This window comes from Aphelocoma coerulescens, chromosome 8 (assembly GCF_041296385.1).
Source record: "Aphelocoma coerulescens isolate FSJ_1873_10779 chromosome 8, UR_Acoe_1.0, whole genome shotgun sequence".
NCBI classification, from domain to species: Eukaryota; Metazoa; Chordata; class Aves; order Passeriformes; family Corvidae; genus Aphelocoma; species Aphelocoma coerulescens.
Window position 1 is genome coordinate 9,909,047 of NC_091022.1, and position 19,632 is coordinate 9,928,678.

At 38.0% G+C, this 19,632-nt stretch overlaps 1 long non-coding RNA gene across 1 annotated transcript in view; it reads left to right on the forward strand.

Annotated features, from left to right (window-relative positions):
* The window catches only part of LOC138114261 (uncharacterized), a 136,588-nt gene extending 117,186 nt beyond the window's left edge, over positions 1-19,402 (forward strand). Inside the window, exon 3 of the long non-coding RNA XR_011152553.1 lies at positions 18,874-19,402. This is a non-coding gene — a long non-coding RNA (uncharacterized lncRNA). The remainder of the gene's footprint in view (positions 1-18,873) is intronic.
* The last annotated feature ends 230 nt before the right edge of the window (positions 19,403-19,632 follow it).

The following is a 19,632-nucleotide window of genomic DNA, read 5'->3' on the forward strand; positions in this document are numbered from 1 at the left end:
TGATACAGCATGCTTGCTGTGATTAAAGAGAAAACTGGAAAAAAACCTTTTAGGAAAAATATAGCCTGTATGACTTAGTCTGCAGAAAGTCTGATTGTGTAATTCAAACTATGCTGAATTCCATGAATGAAAATAATGTTGCTAAATAGGAGGAAGAGTAAAAGATAAAGTGAGATGGCAGAGTCCTCCACATGAAGATCATGACGGAGATTTTGTGATGACCTTTTGCATCTTCCATATCTGTGAGAAAGCAATTCACAGTCATTCCTAAAGTTTAACCTAACTGGACGTGCAGTGGAGTTTAGGCAGTGTTGGAAGGTTCCGTGTCCTTTATGAAGCTCCGACAGACTTTGCCTCTCTCAGCAAGTGCTATCTCATCTCTTTCATTGCTGCTGAGCAGAAACGCTTGGTGCATGTGCTTGAGAGATGCATTTTCACAATGGGATGGGATGGGAGCTTTTGCATCTAAACTGAGGAAGTGGGAATTAAACTGCATTGAAATGGGCTCTGAGCTTCCTTCCTGCTGCTGGGATGCCGTGCAGCTGTTTCTCTTCAGGGGAGCAGAGCCATAGGAGGAGAAACAGTGTCTTTGCTGATTGCTCTTTTTCTAATTGATATGAATGCACTTAGCACGTACATATATTTATGTAGATATTTAGGTTATACAGCACAATTCGGGTTGTGTTGGTCTTGATCCATGAAAAAGAAATCCTGGATTTTCTTCCCATCCATTTGGTATTGATAGTCTCAGGAGTACTTAAAAAAATGGAAAAAAAATTCTTATTTTTACTTTTTTTCTGTAGTCTGTGGGAGCCATCTACCCCTAGGATTACATGGTACTTATATTTTTGTTTGTTTGATCTTAAGTGAGAAATTGGGAGATAGTGTATTTATATTATGTGTGGGTGAAGTACAGAGATCAACTGTAAAAGGTATTTCATATCTTTTTGTATTTAAAAAATAACTACAAAATTGTTTTCATTTACTATCTCACAGGGTATATTAATTATAAGATGGTCTTAAAATTGCCTGTTGTGAGTTTGTCTATGCATATGATGACTTATTCATTATAAAGCTTTTTAACCAGTTCTCTAATTGGAAAGTGTGTCCTGGGGCTAAGTGGAATTTAGGAACAAACATAAGAAGTTTCAGCATCACTCACATGCCTCTTGGATTGGTGAACTCCTCAAGATTGGACTTAATACCCCTCTGTTCAGTCCGTGCTTTTCAGTGCTAAATGATATTTCTACAGTTAATTAATTTGTTATTTTATTTCTGAAAATGTTTCCAGGCATCTGATCCCAGCTGTGGTTGCTCAGCAATTTCATTATGGCTGTTATCTGGAACATAACTTTTGACACGTGTTTTAACAACACTTGACTCAAAGAATGTGAAGTCCATCCAGTGACCATCACACTGGGTAGTTCCTGTGCATTCCTTGAGTCTGTTGGACATGGTACCAGCTGGCCTAATGTGGGTGTGATCCTTTCCTCTGGATGCTTCCTGGTGACACTGCATGTGCAGGCTCCTATCAGTTGAAGCTTAAGATCTATGCCTGAGCTACTTATGGAAATTACAGCTGGAAACACCTCTTGTTTCTTTCCAAACAGCTGCTGCTCTTTTCTGCTCAGGTGTGTTGTCTGCTGGTCAACTTGCTGTGTTGATTTTCATATCCCTCAAGATTTTGTAGGGTTTCATTGTCATTAGGATTTCCAGAGTCCTCTCTATCTCCCACAAGAAGTTAACAACATTAATATTTTCTCCGCGCTGTGTAAAGATAGTGTTCCTTTTTTGGAAGTGTGAAATGATAAAAGGGCTTTCAGACAGTCTGTATATTCATAAATTATTTAAACATGTTTGTCTGTTATTTTACCAGGCAAATACTGGGTTCTTACCATATATATCATTATATTTTTCAAAATTCTCTGACATATATTGTAGTATCATTAAAACTTTTCAGCAGCATTGAAGGAACTCATGCCTTTAGCTAAATGAAAAAGTAATATGGTCATTTCTTTGCATTCACAATAGATTTTCTATGCTGTTCACCCCCAGGCTCTTAATATTGAGTGAAATGTACTCCTTAATCAGACATGAGACCTCATTGTAATTGTAGATGTGCAGTGGAAAAAGGCCTGCAGAGCACTTGCAATATAACTGTAATGTGTTCCAAGCTGAACAGTTACAGCTCAGTGTTAGATTAGCATGGACTGGAGAGGTTTGATCCTTACCTGAAGAATTCAGAAGCTCAAACTTGGCAATTGGAATGGGAATATTACTGTGGATTGTTCTTACAAGTCCTGAAACCAAGCCTTTCCTCTACTTACATATGCATTACACACCATTTAAGGTGGCTGTCTCCTAAATGTGTGGGATAAAATATGTGGTTTAGGCCTCCAAATTTAAAGGTCTAATTATTGAGAAGTTTGGCCAATGAAATGATCAAGTCACTAAGCTTTCTCAGGCAAACAATCTCTTCTGTAACATGGTCTGTGGAAGTATGAGGAGTGTTTGGAGTTGGGATGAGATGAGTTTTCAGAAAGGATGGCTGGCTAACTGCTAAGAAAATGTTTGTCATCTTTTTGTGTTTGAGCACTGCACAAGATGGTCTCTTAGCACTCCTCACTGCTGCATGTGCAGAATATATTTTTGAAAATCAGATGAAGATTTATTAGTAATTGTTGCATTGTTCTAGTAGGAATGTTAAAGTTATCAATACCTTGTTGTCTGAGAACAACCCAGATGAAAACTACACCCTCAGAGCACGGGAACTGCAGTTGAAGTCAGGCTGTGGAACATAGAGTTACACTGTAACATAAATTCAAATGAGGCAATTCCTCATTATGTGCCCCTTATTCAGCATAGTTACTAGCCTCTGTGCAAAGGGAACATGAGCTATGCACAAAGCAAGAACGAGAAAAAATGGTGTCATTGCACAACTAATCTGTTTTTCACACAGAAAAAATTAGTATCATGACAAAATCTGGGCCTGGAGGAAGCAAGGTTTCATCTCTCAGATTTCTATTCCAGGTTAAAATACCTTAAAATCACAGACACCCAAATGTTCACCAAATTCATATTCCTTATTCATTTACATTAATTACAAGGAACACAGAAGTTATGACTAGCCAGGTATTTAGGTAGTGGTAACTGTATGTGATTCTACCAATGACTTAAATACAAATATGCAGTATCTATGAAAAGTAAGAAAATGGTTTTGAACCCAGTACTAATTTTCTGTAACTTTACCAACTGTCAGAGTTGTCCATACATATTTATTTTGAGGACAGCCAAAATTCACAAGAACCATTCTGGTTTATAGTCTTCTTCCATCTCAGACTGCAGTTTTAGAGTGAGCAGTCTCCAACTGAATAGAAGGACTAGTATCCCTTGAGAAAGAAAGCAGAGGAAGGGAATAGGAAAATGTAAGCAAATGGAAATTGCCAGTGATGGGGAGAAGCTCTTGATGAGAGCTAGCAAAAAATAAGAGGAAAATGAGAAGAAATAGCTCCCCAAATCTTGGCTTGTGATGTTTTCTGAACCAAAGGATATTGCAGAAATACATCTCCCTTGATTAGAAAGACTGAACTAAGATAAGGAGCCATAGTTGGTGCTGCTGATTTTGCCGACTAAATCTTTTTCTCCCACGGATAAGAACAGTAGACACTGATGGTTTGCAAGAACTTGAAAAACAACCTTTTGTTTAATTAAATGGAGCTCAGTCCTCAGTGAAGCTTCTTTGGTTGAGCTGAGCTTTGCTGCAGCAGAACTGGCTGTTCAAATTCCTGTCATTATTCATAACTGGGAACAATGGTGACCTACACAATCTTCAGCTCTCTGTCATCAAGCAAGTCTGAAAACTCCGGAAGTTTCTAACTCACTGTTTCTAATTTTTTTGGTTTATGTTTTATTCTTAGCCCTTTTTCTTCTTTTGTGACTGTATTTCAAATTTCCAAATTATGACAAAAAGGTGGTGTACCTGTAATGATTGCCTACAAGTGCAGTAGTTTTAAATTGTTTTATAGAGGAACATGAACTGACACCATGTGGTCTAAAATAATTGAAATTAATTGTCTGTATTTCTTGCAAAGCAGTTCTTCCCTGCTTTTCCAGAGGCACCTGCAGAAAGCAGTGATGCATTCCTGAGATTGCACTACACTGCTGTGGGAAATGAAGCAGGCCTGGGTAATGGGGGCACTCCCAATGAAACCCTGATCTGCTGCTTCCTGACCTGTGTCCTGCACCCCTCTCTTACCTGGAGCCCTGCAGCAGTTACTGTGGGGCACTGGGTGAGTTTATAGTGGCCTCTCTAACACCTGTAGTGGTCAGGCTCTGGCTTCACAATCTCGACTCCCTCATTTTCCTTTTTACTCTTTGAAAGATCAGTGGGACCATTTATACTCTTCATGCTTTTCTTCTGTGCTCAGTAATCCCTGTATTTACAATAAGCCAACAAAAACATTAACTGCACAAACACATAGTTCCCTCTGTCAGTTATTGTGTATTTTATATTTACTGATGCCAGCTAAAATTTTGGACTAATATTAAAAATGTACAAAATAGGTGTATCAAGATAAGGGAGCAGGTTGTGGCTGGCCTGTGAAGATGTGTATATATTGCAGTGAATATCACTCAAAGAAACTCTTAAATCTCTCTTGCGAGGACCAACAACAGTGAAAACCAAAGCCCTTAAATTCAAAAAGTGCTAATCTCTCACTGATCTTGAGGAACAGTGGGACACAGTCTTTCATCAAGTGCTCTAAATACTGGTAAAAGTGTTCGAGAAAGGAAAGTTTCCTTATTTTACAGCAAAAACTGCCCTAAAGTGTGGGTTAGAGGCAAAGAATAGTTTGTGGAGCAAAAATAAATTCTAATTTTGTAGAATCCCAAACATGTGTGCCATCTCTGCAGATCTACAGCAGTAGGGATGTATGTGCCCTATGGGATCACAAGCTTAGGGGGCTGCCAAAGACTGCACGGTGACCAAAATCTGTGGTAACATAATTAATTAAGTTGATATGAAGCTCTTAAGGGAACTCCAGACCCCATGTTTGTAGTAATCATAGACCCATTCCACCACGAGCAGCTCTAATCTCTCATTGTTGTACTTTCAATTTATTACTGTTACAGGACAAATCAATCCAGTTAACAGTCCACATATGAGCACACATGAAGAATACACCGTGTGCAAGCACATTAGCTAGAACTAGATTTAGAGATAAGATTTGGCTGTGTTAAATGTATTTCAGTATGCATGTGCTGTGTTCTTATCCCACGCACATTGTGGTGGGTGTTACTTCATGCAGACATAAAAATAGACAGTGCATGCATTGCAGCATTAAGGTCTGAGGAATTATCTGTAGATTTGACAGCTTTTCAAAACTTAAGACAGCATAATTCAAATTTTAATTGGCTTGCGATGAAGCAGTTGTTTTGAAATCTTCCTTCTTAGTAAATCTGTAGCACAGCTCTCAGAGGCTTAAGGAAAAGTACTTGGCCTTTTCCTTATCCCCAGAATCTTCATGCATAGATGTACATCTGCACCAATTGTCTCATCTCCAGACTAATTATCTCATTTACATTTTTCCTGCTTTCTGCTTAGAATGCTCCATGGACAGCCAAGATTTAAATCGTGTGCTGTCAGACACAACTGGCAGAGGGGGACACACACACACACATGTGTGCATTTTATTTTATTAATATTATTCTGAATTACATGGCACATTTAGTAGTAAATGTAGTAGTGCTTCACATAAAATATAATGTTAAAGATGAAGCTCCCATAGCTTAAAACATTCTAAAATTAAGGATTTTGTGTAATTTTCCCTGATCACTTCTTCCACCCTCTGGTATTACTCCCCCTGTGCTTCGAGTCTATTGAGCGGGTAAACTCTTTCCTTTTTTTTCTATTTAATTTAAGGGAATAAAAAGATTCTCATACAGTTACACTTTGTAGCTGCCATGCCACACAACTAAAAGTTGCTCACAGTAGGATGGCACTTAGCTGATAAGACAGTGACCTACTGATGAGTGCAAATCCATCAAGTTCTCTGCTGTAGGTCAGTCTCACCTAATTAAAGATGTAACTGGGCCCTTTCATGGTCTGATGCTTAGTAAGACAGTGTAGTTGGGGACTGCCTCAATATATAAATTCCAGGGTGAATTGGGACCCTAACACCACCTATCTGCCTAGTACAAGTCTTGTCTTAAAAGAATGGTGATCTCTTGAGGTCACCAGTTAAGGCAGAACATTGTTACTGTAGTCCCATAAGATTCAGCCTCTTAGGACCATGCGTTGCTTTCCCTCAGGTTTCCTCAGGGAATCAGGTACTCCTAAACATATGGCAGGTAGAAACCTTGGTGTTCTGCTTGGTGCAAGCTGGGACTGTTCCACATTGTGCTCCACAGGCTTCTGTCGAGTGAGTTATTGTCCATGCAGGGTACAGAAATGTCACGGGTCACTGACTGAGGTGACAGTCAGTCACACTTCACAGAGGTGAAGTGCTAGACCACTTCCCTGCATAGCAAGATTAAGTTGCTACAGAATGAGCCAAATCAGCACCTTTGACAGGCAGGATGTGTGTGCTTTCAGCAGCCAAAACCAGCGGTTACCCAGTTAGTGCTGACCTTTAAGTTCTACTGACAGGCAGCTTGGTATTGTTCCTTCATTTGAGAGTGGGTATTGCTACTCTTCCTCTCCTAAACAGGAATGAAAAATAGCAGAACATGGCCTGCAATGAAGTGTATACCTCCACAGAGGTGGCAGGAGAACCTTTGGGGTCCTTTTCTTCCCTGAACTGTACCATCAGTCATTTTATATTTGAGTTCTTTGTGCTTTACCATTGACCATAAAAAGTAGTGTGATGATAAATGAGCCGAGAAATTTCTAAAGAGCACCTGTCTGCAGGTATCATGCATGGATTACTGTCCCTAAAAAGAAAACCTCATCTGAACAGCTTCTAACCAGGAAATCTCAGATTAAAACAGAAGGTTGAGATCTAGATGTACAGCTCTGAAATCGATAGGCAGTCCCTGAAACCACTGCCTATAAGAGACATATATTGTAGTGCGTATTTGCCTGCAGCTCTGGAAAAGGAATTCTGCTCAAAACAGCATCAGTCTGTCCGAACAATTGAGGTGGTGAAAAAAAGCCCAAAACCAAAACAAACACCTCCCCCCCGCCCCCAAAACAAAATAGGAAAATATCTTGTAGCAGGTAGCTCATCCAAATGTCGAGAACTATTTTGTTTTGCACTTGTCATCACTGTCTGTTGCTTTATATTGCCTGTGAGAACAAAGAGGGCACTCAACTGCCTTTAGATTCAAGGTGTGTGCAATTTTAAGTATTTCCTAGTGCTCATTTGTGGTACCTTCACATACAGCAGCTTTTTCACACACAGCCCCCCAAGCAAACCACAACCGAAAAAACACACAACTACAAAAAATCCCAGTGCAGAAACACAACACTTTAAGTATTTCACAGCCATAAAATTGGAATCAGCAAGTTAGTAAAATCACAAAACTATATGTAATAGCTCAGCTATTGAAATCAGTATGTTCACTCCCTTCCATGTGCAGAAGAGCTTATGCTGTGCTCATCCCCAACCAGCTGAAACTATAAATACATTAAACACAAACCCAGCTAATTATAATCTAGGGTGTATTTTCTTTTAACATATATAGGGCCTTAATAGCTACAATATGCTTGACTTTTGGTGTTCACTGTATTTCAGTGATTCTGTTTTCTCCATCCACATTTTAACCTCACCATTGCCTTATTCAGACTCCTTCTGTGTTCAGGAATTTCTGTCAAGAAAGAAAAAAAGCTTGCCAGGGCCTAATGGGTTTGATTTTAAATGTCCTGTTTAATTACAGTTTCCCAGACATTTACACTCTTCCATATGTATATCTGGCAGTTCAAAGGAAAAAGAGTTAATCTGTAATGGCACTGAAAGGGCATCTATTTTTATGCCTAATTTTGGGGATTCCAGCATTTGGACCTGGGAAAAGCTCTCTGTGTTCTGAGAAATTCCCATCTCTACGTTTTAATAGTTATTTTTCAGTTATAATAATTCTGCTTTCCACAGGGCATTTTATCCTTGAGGAGGGAGGATGTGCCTAATAGATAAGGTATTTTAGACATAATTATATTCAAATCTTAAATACAAATATAAGTATTTTTTAAATTATCTGGCATTTCTTTGGACACTTAGTGAAACAAGGTAAGATTTCCCTCTGTAGTCCTAGGTGTACTGGAAATTATATTCCTGACACTGAAGGCTTGTAAACAACAAAGCAATTCCTTTGCTTCAGCCAGGGAGTCAAAGTCCTGAATCCTTAATCAATTAATTGATTATATTCAGGTACAGTTTTCATTAAATACATAAAAACTAAGTTTAGGTAAGGATGTTAAAATTTGGCCAAACACTATCTGCCCTTCTTTTGAAGGAGTCAAACAACAAATTAATATTTTTTTCTGAAAAGGCAAATGCAAAATTACTTACCACTAGTTTAGTTCTGTATTCTTACAAGTCAATAGTAAACTTTGTACTGATTTTAATGGGAATAATTAGGTCAGCTCTGAAATTCTGAGAATCTTGAGTGCCCAGCCTCTGTAATGCCCCTTTGTATCTTCCAAAATAAAAACGAAATGCATTTGCAATTGTTCCAAATGCAGTGATTCTTGAGGCTGGATCCAGCCAGCTCTGGTCAAAGTTCAGCAATCCACAACTTTGTAATTGGTGCAAACTTGGAGTTCCCTGAAGTGAATGTTGAGAATTTGGGTTTAGATTAGTTCCTGAGCTGCTGTGCTCTGCTAGTTTGGAAGCAAATTATAATCATTCCTATTTTAAAAGTCCATATTCTTATCATTCTGAGCTATTGAGTAAAATTACACTGCCTATAAGAAAAGCTGTCTAAAATAGGTGCTGGATACCACAGTAATAATCAGCTTAATAAAAATGCTTTGAGTGAATGTCATCTCACAAAAGCAAAATGTGGCACATGGCTAATTTGTAAAACCGCCTCGCTAACTGAAATTATTTGTGGCTTGTCAAATATGAAATTGCTCAAATTGGTTCTTTGTAATTGAATTTCAAGGAAATTAACAGTCTGTTGTAATAATGAATTTAATAGATTGTGTATTTGGTGTATTTTCCCCAATAAAATTAAGTAAATGTGTTACTAAGACTTTTCAGAAATTTTGATTCTTTTTACTGTCTAAAAAAAATCAAAAAGTTAACTTTCTTTTGCTGCATTACACTCAAAATTAATGTCAAGCTTAAGTTAACTTGAGAAAACCAGAATCATTAGAAATGAATTTTGTAGGATGATGTGTATTGTCCTGTTAATTTGAAAATTAAATTACTCAGACCATAGTTTTCGGGTATTTGCTGAGTTTAAATTGTATTTACTCTATCTTTCCAGCCTTAAATGAATCAACATGTTTATTTTTTCCATACATATAGAATTTTTATAATAGAAAGAACACCCAATTTTATCAGTCTTGGAAGAAAACATTCAGTAAATTTCTTATATCTGTACAGCAAAAGTGGTGGCTGCTCATGGGCCCCTGTACAATGAAGATTTGCCTGTGTAGTGCAGAGGGATTTTTTCCACATGTAATAAGTAATTACCCTATATAAGATAACTCTGTTGTAGTAACATGGGTTTTGTTAGCAATAATAAGAATAATAATATCCGATATAATGCCTGTTATTACGTGATTTATTATGTAACATGGGGCCTTAGTTCTTAAATCTAGTGTTGTTCAAGTGTGACTATGTATAGACTGCTACCAATACCACTAGACAGAAAGAAACTCCCCATGCCCATCTCTAAATGGATGATTCATGTGAAAGAAAAAAAGACAAAAGGTGATTGAAATGGATGTTTATTGGTCTGGGAGCTGAAGTGGAACAAGTTCCTGTTCCGTGCTATCACTGAGAGGACACCCAGGCTGGGGTTATCCAACCATCCAGCACACACGGGGCACTCTGAGCTCCTTCCCAGAGTCTCCAGTGCTACAGCAGGAACCACCAGGACACTGCTCTGGCCATAATTGCATCATGGGCAACATTTGTGGTCTGGGAGTCTTAAAAAAATGGCTTTATTTTGTGTCTCTGTAAATTTAAATCACCCCGGGAAGATCAATAGCACTGTTTTTGCAACAGACAGTTCAAATCTTTACAGTGGAACAATGTGGTTTAGGGTTGAGTTTTGGGTAATTGTGGTTGATGTTCTATCCAGTGGATACAATTTGCTTGCTCACCCAGTTGCAGCATTGTCAAGTAGTTAAATGCAACGTTGTCAGGCTTTTGAAGCATTTGATAAAAGCTCTAGCCCCATATTTTGTGGCGATATCTAATTGTACTCTTGAATAAGTATTCACAAAAGTTGCAAATACCTGTGACTGTTCCTGCCAGTCAATAAAATAGGCATGAATAATATCTCTGAGCAGTAGAGGGGTGAAAAAGCTCTTTGTTTCATAACCTACAGTGCACAAGCAAAACTGTCTTTGTTCCTACGTACAACTGCTTAGTCAAAATATGGGACTTTTCTGCATTTTAAGACAAAATTGAGCATTTGTGATGTTTATTCCCAAGTGGTGAAGTGCAAGTGACTCCTGTAAGAATCAGCAAGAAGGGAGGGCAGGGGTCTGGAGTCCTCAGACAACAAAACAAAGCAAATGAGAAAGCTTTGCTAAAACAAAAACATTCACTGCTGCTCTGAGCCTGTTTGGAAAAACTTTGCTGTCAATGAGAGTTACAAATGATATGAACAATGACATTCCTAAAGGGAGAAACCAAGTGTTTTATAGCTTCATTTGTTTGAGATGAAAATTCTGGAAGAGAAAGTGTCACACTGCAAATTGAAAAATTATTATCAGGCTAGGAACTGATACTAAATGAAGTAATTTGGTTTGCTCCCTTTTTTTTTTTTTCTGTGGAAAAAGTAATCTGGAATGTACGACTTGAAGACAGCTATTAAGCAATTTCACTTACATTACAGAATGTCTCATCTCCAATTCAGAAGAACCCAAATGCATTTACTTACTGCAAATGTAATATAATAGAAAATAGTGTTTAAAGGCATTAAGTGCTAATGTATGGTCATTAAGATTTATGAAAACTGAAGGAGATGGCTTCTGATTAGACAAGAGTTCTCATCCATAAAACGCTTCTTACGCTTATTTTTACCGCGGTAATTCAGCTGCTCTGTCAGGGCTCTGCAGTCGGAGGGAAGAATGCACAGATGGGGCTGCAGTCCTGAGTTTCACCCCAATGAGGTTTGGTAGTGCCCTTCTGTTTTCAAACATTGTTCAAGAAATCGTAAAAACCCCTTGAAGCTGCTGACTACTAGTGGCCTTCATTTCTGACTTCCCTTGTTAAATTCTCCTTAAAAAAATAACCATTGGGAATTTTTCATAGTTGGTCACAGGGAAGCAATTATGGATTACAGTAAAACACAGAAAACCCCATACTCATCATACCAACACCATGTGTTTATCAGCATCCTACTAAAGAGTTGCAGACAGTTAAAGCTATCAAGTTTTACTGAATGATGTTCGATCATTGAGCTAAATTCAGTCAAATCAGTGGGATAAATTTTCTGTCCAGAATGTACATGATTCTGTTCTGGTCAAGTTTTTAAAAAGCATGCCCTCTTTTTCAAATGCTTTAGTTAGTGACAGTAACTAATGATGAATTTGGCTGTGTTCATTAGCACAAATACACAGTTACTCCACTTTTAAGCTAATGAAGCACAGCATTAGAAGTGAAGCAATAATTTCTATAGATTTCAAAGTACTAAATTACAAAATGCTGGTCTAAGAAATTCTGGCAGCAGAAAATAAATTGATAAACACGCAAATAGATGGAAGAAAATTTCAAGTCTACTTCAGGATCAAGTACCACAGAATTCCTGAAATATACAGTTCTATGAAATAGTGAATCCTGATCAATGTGCAGTGAGAAGTCAGATTTTTGAAAAAATAATTTTTCAATATTTTAAATATTTCTTATTTCTGGCTTGGGAACAGAAGTTTTAATGGGCAACTGAAAGGTGATTCTTGACATCTTGAGTTGGTTCTGAACCTGGATGGTGGTTTTTTACCTGCAGAAAATAATGCACCTCCACAGGAGAGAACTAGAATTGGTTTATATTCACCCACTTTACTTCCTCAATGGCAAATTGAGGTCTTGAGGTGGAAAAGCCTGGAGAGTGTTTCATGGCCAGCATCTAACAAGCACCTCTATCACTAATAATTCCAGTAATCACTTGTATATGTGAAGGTGAATTACAATTATTTTTGTGATCGTATTTATTAGCAAAGATGTGTTATTCTCAGCATTACTGTCAAGGTACCTGGCACTTTGGAACAGTGGGAATGAATTAAATTTCCTGTATATTAAACAAGAATTATAAGATACTTTAGACAAATGAGAATAATAAAATATGAAGTAGAACTATTCATTCCTATGTGCTCTGAAAAGTTAATTGTGAAGCCTGCAAGTTATGACTTCTGTATTTTATTCCTTGCTTTGCTATGAAATTGATACATGGTGTCAATAGCTGTAAAGTCTAATTCCAGGAAATGCCTTAAAGCGTTTCTGCATTTAATGACACACTAAAGCATAGTGCTATGCTGAAGTGAAACCCAAAACTTTTATGTCTGCTAGACAGGTTTTGCCTGTTCATGTTTGCTAAGAATGGTGCCTTGAAAGCACAGAGTCTGAGATGGTGGAAGAAGCTGGGGCTTTGCTTTTCTAAAACTTATGCAAGTTCCATAAGGAAGGGATGTCTCTTCCTACTCAGCACCAAAGCTTATTTCAAATGATAAACATAGTAATTACACAGCATGAAGAACTGGGAAAACCTTCAAATTAGGACAAAAATAATTAAAAACTCATTTGTCCAACTTCACTTTTATCTGGTGACTTCCTCACTTAATGTGGGAGATGTTCAGTGTGGTACAGCCAAGAAAAAGTTGCAAAAAGGCATATGGAAATTTTGTGGAGTTTCAGTGCAGCAGGCTAAAAAGCACAGGATCATTCCTGCTTTCTGCCAGAGGGGCAGTGCCTTATCAAAACAGAAAATCTGGCACTGCCACAGGAACAGTTTTCAGGTAAATGTCTGCAGGCCAGCTATGATTTATATGACCCACTGGCTATTTGACAAAATAAGAGATAATCTCCTGTCCAGGAGAAACATCTTTCTCCAGAAGTAACTGCTCTTAGTGAGATTAGGTAAATCAAAGAGGAAATATTCCTCCACTTCAAAATACTGAAGTCTCAAGAGAAAACCAAAGTGTGATGAGCACTTAAATTTTTTTATTTGAGAAGGTATTTATTTCTGTCATCCAGCTTGGGGAACAGATTGCATTTTCAAGATCAAGCACCTTCTTTATTGGCTATTTGTAACTCAGGAACAGAAACAGTTGAAATATAATTCACCTTCCAAATCAAATAATGAATCCTTTTCTTGTAGTTTAATGCTTTTGTGTTCCGAGATTTCAGCTTTGGTGCCCAGGATGTCAGTCTGGGTAAACAAGGTTTGTCAGGACAGCCTCTTTCAGCAGGAGACAACACAGAGCATGGAAGATAGGACTGTTTTCATTGTGATTTTCTTTAGTGTATTATTCCATGTAACCCTTTCCATTCTTCTTACCATTGAAATCACCACAGATCTCCTTAATACCTCCAAAATCTTCAGTTACAAAAAATATTTCAGCCCTTAAAAATAACAATACCTGTTTAAAGTGAAGAGGAAAGAAACGAAGCTTTCATCAGTCTATGGAGGCTGCCCTATGGCTGCAAATCGTTTGCACAAGAAATGGAGGTAGTCAAATGCTAGAACAGCAACCTGATCCTGCAGCTCAGCTTGTTTGGCTTGGGAAGGTTCCTTAGAAATTCAGACCTCGTAATTGTGTGATCTTTAGCATACAAGACAACTCCAGCCAGGTGGGGAGAGAATTTGATGTGCAGCCTTAGCAGGTCATATTTACTAAGAGCTTCTCACTTAAGAAACACTTAATTATATAGTTTAACTTTTCATGCTTGCAAACATATTTTGGTAATATACTCTTAGGCCTAAAGATAAATGACAAGGAAATATTACCAGTGCTATCTTAAAAGCAATCTCATGATAAATATATTTGCAGTTTTGGAAAGCTTGAGGGAAACTGTCACTTTTGGCTCTCCCATCTCACAAACCTCTGAGTGCACCCTGTGACTTTCCTTGCTGTGAATGCTTAGCACAGCTCACCAGTAGAAGTGAAACTCTTATTTACAGCTCAGTGCAGGATGTCTGAGAAGGGAGAAGAAAATCTTAATATCACAGGAATTTATTCAGGAGATTTTTTACAAGAAACTAAGCTTTTCACTAAAGGGTCCAGCTGCCTGGTCACTTGTGCTTAAGTCTAATTGAGATGTTAACTAAGCAGCCAAGCATCCTGGACATGTTCTAAATATAAAGTCGATGAGGTCTTTTACTTGTGACTGTTTTCCTGTAAACTGTGTTTGTAATAGACTCCAAGCTTTATTTAGTGAAATGTAGTTTGAATCAGCCAGTAATGACAGTCTTCAAAATGAACTGCTATGAGGCCCCATAGTACATGCAGTCCAATTTATTAGATCTGGAAGAAAATGTTACTCTTTATCTGGGGAGCGTTAAGTGTCCCACTGTCCAGTTACTACATGGGTATGATAGTGTGTCCTCAAATTTTGCCTGTTTTAAAGAAGGAGATTGAAAGGTTAATTAAAAAAAAAAAAATCCTAAGGATACATTCCAGCATCATTTCAATCATAACAGACTGCCTAATACAGAAAATCTGTGATTAAGTGCAAAACAGTAGCAGGATTAGGTGCAAACAGTTACAGGTAAAGAAATTCCCAATGCATGGTGTTTGTAGGACAGATGATAGCAAAATCTCTGCATCTGTATTTCTGTTTCTACCTGCAGATGTATCCATACACTGGGAATCAAAACAGTGTTGCAGTTCGTGCTGCATTAGCAGTTACAGCTTGGTTCTTGGATTGCATATTTTCCTTTCTTTCAGCCATTTTTAAAACAAGTGATTTTAAGTTACTTGAATAAAGAACACAAAACACTTCGCAAATTAAGCAAAACAAATGGGAAAAATTACCGATACCAGGTAATCACAAAACTGTTTTGATGTGAAATGTTATTATTTAAAATAGTACTTGATCAGCTGTCTTTCAGCATGCACTTAGAGATTTTAGAAAAGAATTTATTTTAAATTTGTAAAGATATTTCATTAACTAAATTGCAGGCATGGAAATGAGGCATCATGTTTTTTTCTCAAAACCCACATATTTTCTGCTATTCAGAATGCTACTGCTGATGGGATGTGTTAAAATCCTTTTACCTTCATTTTATTATCTTGTAGAAACATTGAATTGAAACATCCAGTCATAATCATTTTTCATTCAAATTGATCACAGCTTTGAAACTGGTGCTATGAAAGTAATCACATCATAAGAAAGAAAGACAAAAATTTAGGTCATTTAAATAAAAGGGAAATTATCATACAACTAGAACAGAGTCATATCTCTGCTTGCATGCAGCCTTTCAGGCAAACTTGCACATATAGCATTTTTGTAGTCACTTGAATGTTTTAAGTTTTAATGAATTATGAATGATATTATAGCTGCTATTGCCTTACACAGCATTTTGAAAAATGTTTCTAATTACAATGACCTGTGACAGTTCTCATTAGTTTGTCACTCTGAGTACTCTCTTGAAATTAGAAATGTGAAGGGGTTCAAATAAATATTAGTAATCCATAATAAAAGGTATTTGTTGTCATAGTGGCATAAAATAATATTTTCTAAGTGAATAATGTATGTCTGATACAAGCCCAGGAAGATGGCTCTTCTGAAAATCACATTTCAAAGATTATGACATTGGAAAGCAGGGATCTAAAATAGAAATGCTTAGGTAGGATCAGCCTGTGCCTAGAGCAGCCCTGGGAGGGGTGCAGACAGAAGGAGCGGTGCCAACAGGAACGACATCCCTTACCCTGGGGGAGCCCCAGCTGGCACACGGGGGCCCCTCTGGACAGCCCCAGTTATGTCATGGGGGACATCCCTGCAGCCTGGTCCTCCACTAAAATCAGATGGCAAGATAAAGCCAAAAGTAAAAGTGCAGAGCAATTTATATCTATCAAGACATGACAAGAGTAGCAGTTTTACTCTGAGAGGTTTCAAGACTAAACTTTTTGCCAGGTAATTATGCAACATAAAGAATAAATATAATTATAAGCCATTTTGTTGCAGTGTCTCACAAGAGCATCCTTAGCTCTTGTGCACTTTATTTCTGCAGGCTTGATGGCATTTGGTGCTGATGCTCTGAAAAATTGGTGCTAACTTTTGACAGCTCCCCATCAAAACAAGCAGTTTTTCTCCTGCAACAAGTTATAATAAGGCTCTCAAAACCTCATATACACATTTAACGTGAATGCCCAAATACTTAAAAAATAATGGTTTAAAGGTATCCAGCTAAAGAGAAAAAACAAATCCACACAAAAGAAAAATTAAAACCATCAGCCCAAGCCCTGTCCCATATCCTCAGCTGTAACTGCTTTTCTGTAGTTTAACTGTGAGGGGCAAATCCAGCAAAATTGTAATTTGCAAAAATCTTTCTTTCAAAGATTTACGTGTGAATACATTTTAAGGAGGAAGATTGTCCACAGCAGAAGGAAGAGTCCAGTTATTTGTTCTTTCATTCACTGGATACCTGTGATGAAAGGATTGTTTTCACTCTCTCTTGTTAGTAAACAATTACTGTGAGCAGTGCTTTTCTTTAGGAACAAAGATGCTTACCTTGGGTTTTTTAACACAGTGTCTTGGGGTTACTTTATGATGTGTATCCCACATCGCTGCCCTATGCCCAGGAATTAATTTTGTGCATTTCTATGCCTTATATTTCTAAATTTGGCCAAACGGACACATATAGCTACAATGAGCTCATTTACTAAGCACTGCAGTTTACAGTTGAGCTCAAACAAATTTTGATGGTCCCCAGGAAGTTTGAGGGCTTATCAGTAATACTTTCCTGCATTCTGATAAAACTGAGGCTTTGCTCTTTTTATTTCTGCTTAGTAAGGGCTCTTTAACATTATTGCAAATTTTGAGTACCACATTTTATACTGAACATTTGGAATTAATCCAGGGAGAAGAACAGGCACTGTCATTGAAAATATGATTTCTGAGGAAAGATTTTGAGAACAAGGTTTTGAGGAGGAGGAAAGCACAGAATGGTGACCTGAGAGTTTATTATAACATTTATTGTAACATTTTTGACAATGTTTAACAGTGTTAAAACATTTTACTTGGCATAGGTTTATTGTACTTGCCTGAGAATTAACTCTTCAAACTGAAGATAGCCACCAAGATCTTGAGTATTTACAGCCCTTTTTTGAGAGTTGAGGGATGCAAAGAGCAAATGAAGTAGTGAATGAAGTGTTGGGTGAAAAATGACCAAACTGTTACAAAGGACAAGAGCAAAGTAAATGCCCTGGAACCCTGACTGCTCCTGAAGCTGGTAAGATCATTTCCTGGCTGCAGCAAAAGTTACTGGCGTTCCCAAAACTCTCCTTCTACTGTATTTATTGTGGGTTTGCATTTTAGCAGCTCTCCTGTAAACGAAGTTGTGCCTGTGCTGGCCAATAAATTGGGCTGGGAAGCAGTCACTGGCTTTAGGATCAGGGACATCCCCACATCCATCTGGCTCCCATCCAGCTTCTTCTCCTGAATTTTCCCTTTGCTCCGACTGGAATATGCCCAGATGGGCGGTGCCAGCAGTTCAGCAGTGCCACTGATAAGAGGCCCAGACCCCAGACTTCTTTACTGGCCTTCTTTTATTTGGAGGGGTGCTTGTGGGCTTAGTTACACTTTACCTTCCAGAGTAGCTCATATTTCTACCAAAAAGCACTTGAGAATGTCTCAGCCATGTCTGCTTTCCTTTCCACCAAATACAAACTCCTTTCTGGAAAAGAGCTCTGCCCAGAGCAGGACTATTTCCCAGGAAGACATGTCATTTTCTAGGGTCAAAAAATGTTAAAAAGGATTTTTCACACTCAATTTGTGAGTCCAAAATTTTGGGGTCTTTTTTTTAATTTTTCCTGTTTTATGTAGACTAACTTCTCATCATTAAACAGGCTAATAAAGTGCAGTGGTAAGAATTTGTCCTATTGATGTGTAATATTTACCAAAAAATTTAAAATAATAAGATGTTTATCTGTCCATATTCGATTTCAAATTTTTACTATAGGAATATTTTATTCCTACAGACTTTAGAAGGACCTTGGGTTTCTTACATTCCTGCAAAACAGAAGCCTAATGGTATTATTCCATCCCTCAGTGCTGCCAAAATACACAAATTAAAAACTTTCCTGCTTGTCTCCATGACAGTGCCTGCTCAAGATGATAAAAATCAGACAGAAAAATATGCCCTGCTCTCATCAGCATTTGAAGCAAGACTGCCACCAGGATTGGATTGTTTTGTCACTGTGTACTGTCCCATTTCCCACGTCAAAATCTGAGGAATATTAAGTGTATGGTACTTCGTGGAAAATGCTTAATGCCACATTGCTTTGCACAACATACTTTACTTCAGACTGTGTAAAAATTCTGCTGCATTTGGATATGGCAGCATGGGGCCTCTGCTGCACTAAAGAGCCACAGGCTCCTGTCTGCTGCCCCAGTGCTATTCCCAGAAATGGGAAAATCCTTGCAACGTGGGAGCATGCAGGGAGATCTCATTCTGAATGTATTTCCACTATATAAATCATGTGCAATTTGACTTTTGTGAGTTTAGCCACTGATAGAGTGATATCCTCTTATTTTTCAGTCTTCCACTTCAAGAAATGAAATTATGAAGAGACCAAGTGCATATGATTCCTGGTTTCCTCATCTTCCTTCCTCTCAAATCTCAGAAGCCGTTTCTTCTTGCTTCCAGAACAAAAGGAAAATAGATCTATTTTACTTAATCCCTGTTGTATCTAAAGTGGCCATGAGGAATTCGCCTGAAAATTTATGAATGGGCTGCACATATTAGAACAGCAGCTGTTGGAGAATGGTTAGAGGATCAGGGACATGGATCATTGATAAAACCAGATCAATAAAAGAGCTGTACAAGCAAAGGCCTGCATGAGCAAAGGCCTGCATGAGAAAATGCCTGCGTGAGAAACAGGCCTGAGAACCAAAAGGGAGTTTTAAGGAGGTACAGTGCTGTGCTGATAAGATGTACTGACCATGAGAAGGGAGGGAGAACCTTGATTTCTCAAGTCAAAACATAAATAATAGAAGCTTGCCAAATGTAGTCTTTTATCTAACCCAATTATGTAGAAGTAAGGATGCGCTTTCATAAGCTTAAACCAATCAAGAACTGATAAGTATGTACTCTCACACTATATAAGTGCCTCTGTATTGCCAATAAACCAAGCTTGCTTTATCAATCACATTGATTGTCTGCATGTCTTCCCCCACTGAAGTCAGCAAGCAGCCTTCATGGGTGTAAGGGGATCTTACCTGACTTCTGCTGAGGTTGGCTTGTAGATCACAAGCCTGCAGCTACAGGTGAAAAAAAAAAAACCTGTTCGGAAATATT